At 43.2% G+C, this 8,054-nt stretch overlaps 1 long non-coding RNA gene across 1 annotated transcript; it reads right to left on the minus strand.

The window, feature by feature from the left end:
* Positions 1–2,100: 2,100 nt before the first annotated feature.
* LOC309614854 lies at positions 2,101–7,835 on the minus strand. The gene is made up of 2 exons (XR_014236432.1): positions 4,600–7,835; positions 2,101–4,527 (listed from the first exon to the last, which is right to left on the minus strand). It is a non-coding gene; the product is annotated as an uncharacterized lncRNA (long non-coding RNA).
* Positions 7,836–8,054: the final 219 nt, after the last annotated feature.

An 8,054-nucleotide genomic window follows, 5' to 3' on the forward strand; every position in this document is an offset into this window, starting at 1 on the left:
CGAGTAACAAGTCCTTGGATCCATCCATGTCAGCCGTCATCCTCCTTGGGGAATAGACAGGAGGGGATGGAAGAAGAGAGCAAGGTGGACTAAAGCCCGTTTACAGGACGATAATCATTCCTACCTTACAGCTGCAGATACTAAGGCTCAGAAGTTTCCGTGGCTTGTCCTGCATCACGCGGCTGGGCAGAGCTGGCCCCAGTATAGTAGTTGCATCCGGTTGAGCCTTCTGTTTGACCTGCAGAATTGCAATGCATATGGCGTCTTCCACTCCTTACTTCCTGCCGAGACTCACACACTGAGCAGACCACACACACCGGGCTGTTGCCACTCAAGAGCTATGAAATGCAATAGAGGGAATTGTGAGGATAGCTCCTTATATGCAGAGGCATTAAAGGCACTGAAACATGAAGAAAGATCTCAAGGAGCTAAATAGATGAAACTGGGTACTTAATTATTAGAAGGGCTAAGATATGAGACTGTGAATATTGGAAGGACAGAAACACCTAGAATAATGATCTATTTAGCAGGGGATGTGATGAATGAGTGAACAACATGAAGTCAAAACATAAATTGGATAATAAAAATAACTAAGGAGGGACTTCCCTGGTGGCACAGTGGTTGAGAATCCGCCTACCAATGCAGAGGACACGGGTTCGAGCCCTGGTCTGGGAAGATCTCACATGCCGCAGAGCAACTAAGACCATGCGCCAAAACTACTGAGCCTGCGCTCTAGAGCCCACGAGCCACAACTACTGAGCCCGTGTGCCACAACTACTGAAGCCTGTGCGCCCTAGAGCCCGTGCTCCACACCAAGAGAAGCCACTGCAATGAGAAGCCTGCGCACCGCAACGAAGAGTAGCCCCCGCTCCCTGCAACTAGGGAAAGCCCGCGCAGCAACAAAGACCCAATGCAGCCATAAAAAAAATAAATAAATAAAGAAGTGGGCTCTTTGGAGAGAGCAAAAAAAAAAACTAAGGAAATAACTTCTTTTCTTTCTCTTGTTTCTGTAGACTTGAAAGGAATAAATAAACTTCAGGGAACTGACAATCTTAAAAGTCATGTTTTCAAAACAAAAATCTCATTGCAATGGAATGAAATAGGAGGACAAATGAAATTTCAATCCTAGATGAACTTACCAGCCCATTTAAATAAACTTTGAATAAATGCTTCTTCTTTCAAATATTCCCCTATGTCCCCTGTCAAGGCTTTAATTCTTGCCCCATTAAGCCTCACTAGGCATGTTGAGATGGCCTCTAGTTATCTCCCTGCCTCAAGATTCTCTAACCACTTTACCCTCCACATGGCCCTGAATGGTCTTTCTAAACCATTCCCCAGAATTATACTTTCAAACTACGTGACCTAAGAAGACTTATCAGTTAGTCCTTTTGATATAGCAAATAACAGAAAACCTGACTCAAGCTGCTTAAGTAAAAAATTTGCTTTCTGGGTTCATGTAATGAGAAGGTCCAGAGATGGGAGAATTGGCTACAGGATGGTTTGATCCCGTGGCTCAAAGATGTGACCAAGGACCAAGTTTGTGTCTCCCTGCTATGTCTCCCGTTGTACCAGCTTCATTCTGTACTGAGGCTGGCTGGTCCCGGGCTTGCAAGAAGAAGACAACAGCCTGTGGGACTGCATGCTTCCCTGACTACTTTTAAAGGCAGAGAGTGCTGTTCCAGAGCTGGGCAAGGATCCTTAGATTCACTTGGATAGGCCTAGGTCACAAGCCCAACTTTGAACCTATCTTTGTGGCCAGGGGAATTGCAAGTGTTGATTGGTTTAAGTAAACTAGGAGCTACTGTGCACTTGGGTGTAGAGTTAACTTCACCTGAAGTACTTGGGTTGAATAGGGATGGGAGATTCCAGAACAATTATGAGGATACAGGAGAGGCTGAAACCTGGGTGGGCCTCTAGAAACGCTCCACATTTGAGCTACCAACCATCCATCCTGTCTCAACTCCCACCATAGCCGCCTCCTTCGCCTACCCTGTACTCGGCCACGTGGGACTATTTGTGGTTCTCTGAATAAACCCTGCAATCTCCACCTCTAAGTCTGCTCATGCTATTCTCTAATTGACAATATACACTCCCCTGGCATTTTGGATACTTACTCAAAACCCACTTTTCCAAGATGCTTTTACAGATCCCCAGCTAAATAAATATTTCTCTTCTCCATTCTGCAATTCATCTTCTTCTCCACATTAGCAGCTGAGTGATTCTGGACAACTTACTTGACCTCTCTGAGCTTCAGTTTCCTGCTCTGTAAAATGTGGAAAATATTGTACTAGTGCATGTGCCAAGAGTCGTTGTGAAGATTAAGTGAATGCATGGAAAGCTCTTAGAACGGTGCTTTGAGTCCGGAAAGCATCAATATATGTTATTATTTTTATTTTTGCCTTTATATACATACCAGTGAGCCTTGCGGTAGACTGACTTTGTGCATATCTCTTCAGTAGATTGTGAGCTGCTGGAGTATAGACTAAACATATTCATCAATATATATTAGACTCACTTAACGAATATTTTTAAGCACCACTGTGTGTCAGACCCTGTGGTACAGAGAGCAGGACATGCTCATTGTCTGCCCTTTTAAGGCCTAGAATGTTCCCAGCACAGAGCAGCATTTCTAGAGTCGAACTGAGATTAGAACTGATAGAAAGAACCACATTTCCTGGTGAGGTGGCCCTGGTGTATCCGAGTGAAGTCAGGCCATAAAGGCCGGTGAGAACCGTAACTTTGGCTGAGGATGTGTCATATGGGGGTCACTGCAAAGGCAGCAGGCAAGCCATGGAAAGGCTATATCATAGATAAGGATATGAGTGAAGTGACACGACTGCAGTTAGGTGGTTTTGACAGCCCACTTGATGGAAGACCCAAAGGTTAGAGGAGCTCAGAACGGAGGATTGTTACCTGATATGCCTTTTGGGATGGGCTGAGGCATGGAGGCACTCACTCCAGATCTGCCCTATGACATGACAAGGAAATTCTTGCTGTGCCTGCCATAGTCTCATGCTTCCACATTTTTTTTCTTACTTTGTTTTCAGGCCTATTCCAACGAACCAAGGGATGCTGGAGATAGGAGGCTTTGCAGTAACTCAGATGAGACCTGCATGGTGCCTGAACGAGATCATTATTAGTAATGCGGATGGAGAGAGGTGTGTGGATTCTGAGATATTTAGGAAAAAGAACAGACTGGACTTGCTGATTGGTTGGATGTACAAAATATATCCGTGAGGATGATTTCCATTGCTTATAACTGACACCCTTCCTCATGCTGGCAAAAACAGAGGAAATGTGTTCTCTCAAATAATAGAAGACTTAAGGTTAGGACCTGCTTTAGGGTTTGTGACTTCAGCAGCCCAACACTCCTTGTCTTTACACTCTGCCACCCACAGCATGGGCTTCATCCTAAGGCTGGTTTCCCATCACATCAATAGAAGGCTACCCCCAGGGATGTGTTTTTGTTCACATGGGATGGGGGCGGGGGGAATGGCTTCTCTTCTGAGAAGTCCAAAACAAGTCTCTTCTCAGGTTTCTCTGGCCTAGATTGACTTAGAACTGCCCACCCTGAAGCCATCAATCACCAGCATGGGACATGAGATTACTACAGTGGACTTACAGTCATAAGAGGGGATTGGGGGGAGGGGGCAGGTGGAATGGATGTTGGCGGGGGGGCAACCATGATGTCCACTAGCTTAGGCAACTGGGTCATGGTAGTGCCCTTTACTGATTAAGGAATCTGGGAGGAAGAATTGGTTTGAGGAGAAGATGATAAGCTTATTTTTAGACTTGTATCCCAATGTTTGCTCTCAGTAGAAAAGTCCAAAGGAGACTTAGGTCACTGCAGAACTTCTGAGGACACATCCTTAGTTAAGAAGAGTATGGGCCCAAGAAGCTATACACTCCTCTAGGAGTTTCTTCCATTGCCAACCCAGATTCTATTCTAGCTGCGGTAAGGATGGTCCTGCCGCACTGTGGCAAAACCACGTGTGAATGTTTTTCTGCTTCCAAAGGAGTCCTCAGTTAATTGCTCCTTATTAAATCACCCCAGCATCATGCTTCAAACTCAGATGAGATTGTGTATGAGTAAGGTGTTTGTGACATTTGTTGTCACTTGGTAATTTTAGGTTTGCTGATGCAATCTTTAATGAGCTTTTTCCACCTCCCTAATGCTGCTTCTGCGATTATTCTGATATCATGAGGAGGTGGGAGTGTGCTAAAGACATTTACTTGAAATGCAAGGTCTAGCCTATGTATGGTGTGTTTGTTTGGAATTCACAAGTAACGAGTAAAGAGATCTTGGGAAGCAGCATAGTGTAGGGATTAGGAACGTAGATGATGGACTCAACTTGCCTGGGTTCAAATCTCAGCTCTACCACTACAGGTTGTGTGACCTCAAGTCAATTTTACTCTGTGCCTCAGTTTCTCCAGCTGCAAAGTGGGTTTGATTATGATGATAGTAATAGAATCAATATCACAGGCTGGTTAGCAAGTTCATTATACAAGAAATGCTTACAAAAGTACCTGGCCTATAGGAAGTGTTCGTCACTTGCTTGGTTAACAAGTTCATTATACGAGAAATGCTTACAAAAGTACCTGGCCTATAGGAAGTGTTCTTCACTTGCTTGGTTGTTGATTATTTTCTAAAAATAATTTTTTGGAAAGATTCTATACCTTTTTTCCTTTGGTCAACATATTCTAAACCAAATTGTACACTCAGGTTTTGATTAGCATGTTTCTCTGTGACACAGCCTGTGTAACTTGAGATGGAATCAAAAGCCCATCCTGGCTGACCTCCGGGCAGGTCAACACCAAGCTGTGGTCTCAGGGGCTTCTCAGGACTTGGCTCCATCTCAGCCACAGGTGGTCTATTACCTTGTTTAACCGATTACATCCAATTAAAGGGAAGGCCTTAATTTGCCTTTCAAGCACTTACAATCAGCTAAACTGTTCGACATCACTTCCTGATGCTAAGATCTCCTGCTTCCTCTTTCCCACACAAGAGCAGCAAAAAGAAACATATTCAAATGAAGGAATTTTCAAAGTCTTTCTAAATTTTTACTGAAAGATGGTTTCTCCTTCCCTTTGGCTTTTGATGCATTTATAAATCACTTATGTAACAATCTGCTGCAGCTTTGAACTAAATGCAAATCACCTCTTAAGTCAAAGGACTGCAAGAAATTTTGGTAAAAGAAATTAATGGGAAAGAATTTACATAGGTTAATTTTCCCATTATAAAATAATATATGCTTAATGTGGAAATTTGGAATATGTAGAAAAGTACATGGGGGAAAAAAAAAAACCTCTATGACCCCAACCAGAAATATCTACTAGAAACATCTGAGTATATTTTCTTCCAGGCTTTTATTCTGTGTATAGATTGTGTTTAATATAGTTGTAATCAAAGTATGAATACAGTCTGTATCCTGAATTTTGCTTCACTTAACTTTAAAAATTTTCCCCACATTGTTGTAAATTCTAAAAATTTGTATCAGTTGTATGTAATTTCACTATGCTTAATTATTTGTTTTTCTATTATTGAACACTGAATTAAAAAATTATATCTAATATTTTTAATCATTTCCCCCCACTTTTTTGCTTTCTTATTTAGAATTGATTTGAGGCAGTGAAATACGTAGGTCAAAGGGTATAAACATTTTTAAGGCTCTTGATTCATACTGTCTATTCTAAAATGTCTGTTCCAACTTAACCTTCCCATAAGAATGGGTGAGAGTACATTAGCAGAAGGTCAAATTTCATCCTCATGCTGTCCAGAGGAAGCTGGTAGGGTTCTTATCTCCTTCCCTCCCACCGCCTTTTTAAATGATTGTAATAAAAATTACCATCTTAACCATTTTTAAAAGTACAGCTCAGTAGTGGTAAATATATTCACATTGTTGTGAAACAGATCTCTAGAAGTTTTTATCTTGCAAACCTGAAACTCTGTAACCATTAAAACACAACTGCCTGTTTTCTCCCTCCCCTCAGCCTCTGGCAACCACCATCTACTTTCTGTTTCTATGAATTTGACTATTTCAGAGATCTCATTTAAGTGGGATCATACAGTACTCTCGAGTCCCTTTTGGAGCAGTATATCTAGAAATTACTTGCAGCGGGGCAGTCACTCAGAGTGTGACCTCTGTGAGAGGCAAACACGCTGCCTTCTTCTCCCTTACTGCTACCTCTCCCACCCCAGGCCCACCTTATCACACTTAAGCTCCATATCAGATTCATATATCCATCTGCCTCTTGGATATCACTACCTGGATTCCCCACAGTCACTTACAACACAACATGGCCCAAACTAAACTCATCATCTCACTCCATTTCAAGCCTGTTCTTTGTCCTTCAAGTTGCCTATCCCAGTGAATCCCACCATCATTCATCCAGGTTGTATGAGACAGAAGCCTGGAGTCATCCCAGACTCTTCCTAGTTGCCTATTGCCAAAGTAAGTTTGGTCCCCACGTTCTTTCAGTTTCATCTTCTAAGTATCTTTTGAACCTGGACTATTTCCCTATCTGGCTCTTCATTTCAGTCTCTTATTGGGTTAGTCCTCAACCTGCACTCCCTGCCTCTAGCCTGAGTCCCTTCAATCCATCCTCCAAACTACTGCCCGAGTTATCTTTCTAAAGGACAAATCTGATGATCTTATTCCTTTACTTAAATCTTTTGCATTTAGGATGAAGTCCAAAGGCCTCAACAAGACTTTTCAGGATCCTGCCCCCCCAGCTCTGTGCCGCAGCTGTGCACACCTGTTTGCATAGCCCCTCATACTCCATCAAGACCCGTAGGCCTTTTGCACCTCCTGTTTACCTCTTTTTAGAAAGTAAGTCCTTTTCTCCCGTCCTCTCTCGGCCATTTGTTATTTGCCACTTAAATGTCAGATGAGTCATTCCTTCTCTAGAGGAAGCCTTCCTGAATTCCCCTGCCTGGCTCTGGTGCCCCTCCTCTAGCTCTCATAATTCCCAATGCAGACCTCCACTTCTGAGTCATCCTCAATGATCGGTTTACACACTTATCTGTCTCCTCAACTAGATTTGTAAGTGACTTAAAGACAGGTTCTGAGTGTTTCATCTCTCCATCTCCAGCTCTAGCCAAGTGCCTGGCACACAGGAGATACTTAAAACCTCCTTGCTGGATTAATGAAGTTACTCCCGATCTTCTTTCTCCACCGCTCTGCTACTTTCCAAGGCAAGGGCAGAAACTTCTTCCTGTTGCTACAGCATATACATTCATACAATGAGTCCTTATGAAAGCCAGCTTTCCTTCTATTTCTAGAGAAGTATTGATAATATTGTATTTTCAAAGTGGGGACTTCCATCGTGAAAGTGGAAGCGTTACTAAATCTTAGAACCCAACAAAAAGCCAAGAAACATAGAAAGCAAGTTTTTAAAAAAGCGGGCCCATGTATTTTGTCAAGCTTACTACTGTCCTCTGTTAGTGGTCTCTAACAAATTCCTGCGCCCCTTCTAAAAGCTTAGCACCCAAGTGCATGAAATTCAAAAGCTTCAGTCCAACAACAAGGCGCTGACTCAAAAGTCACCACTTAACTGCGTTTCACTCTTCTCTTCCCCCTCTCCCATTGCACAGGGATGCAAGTTCTTGTTTTATTCAGAGTGTGGAAACGGAACACGCTGAAATACCTTTCCTCTATTATCCCATTCTGGAAAAGACTCGCGGAACAAAATTGTGAAAGTAATTTTGTAAAGCATTTCCTAATCAGGTTAGAAGTCTAATGAGAATTTCTCCTTTAATCCTGCTTCTTCCAACTATTCCCGCCCTTACTGCCCCCCCCCCACTTGGTTGCCATTGCAATGCAGTGGCATTTGCTCCACAATCAGCATTTCTTCCCTTCCCTTCCCACTCCCACCCTCCTGGGAGGCAGAGAGGGAGGCGCAGAAGAAAAGGGGAGAGAAAGAAGCCCCGAGTAGCATTCAGTCTGCCCGGCTCCCTGCAGGAAGTGATCTTGCTGCTTTTAGGCCAGCCACACGCCTCCCAGCCAGCCAGCAGCTCTAACTAATTAGCACACGTGATGGGAATTGGAAACAAA

This window comes from Balaenoptera borealis (assembly GCF_965194805.1).
Source record: "Balaenoptera borealis genome assembly, chromosome: 17".
In the NCBI taxonomy this organism is placed as follows: domain Eukaryota; kingdom Metazoa; phylum Chordata; class Mammalia; order Artiodactyla; family Balaenopteridae; genus Balaenoptera; species Balaenoptera borealis.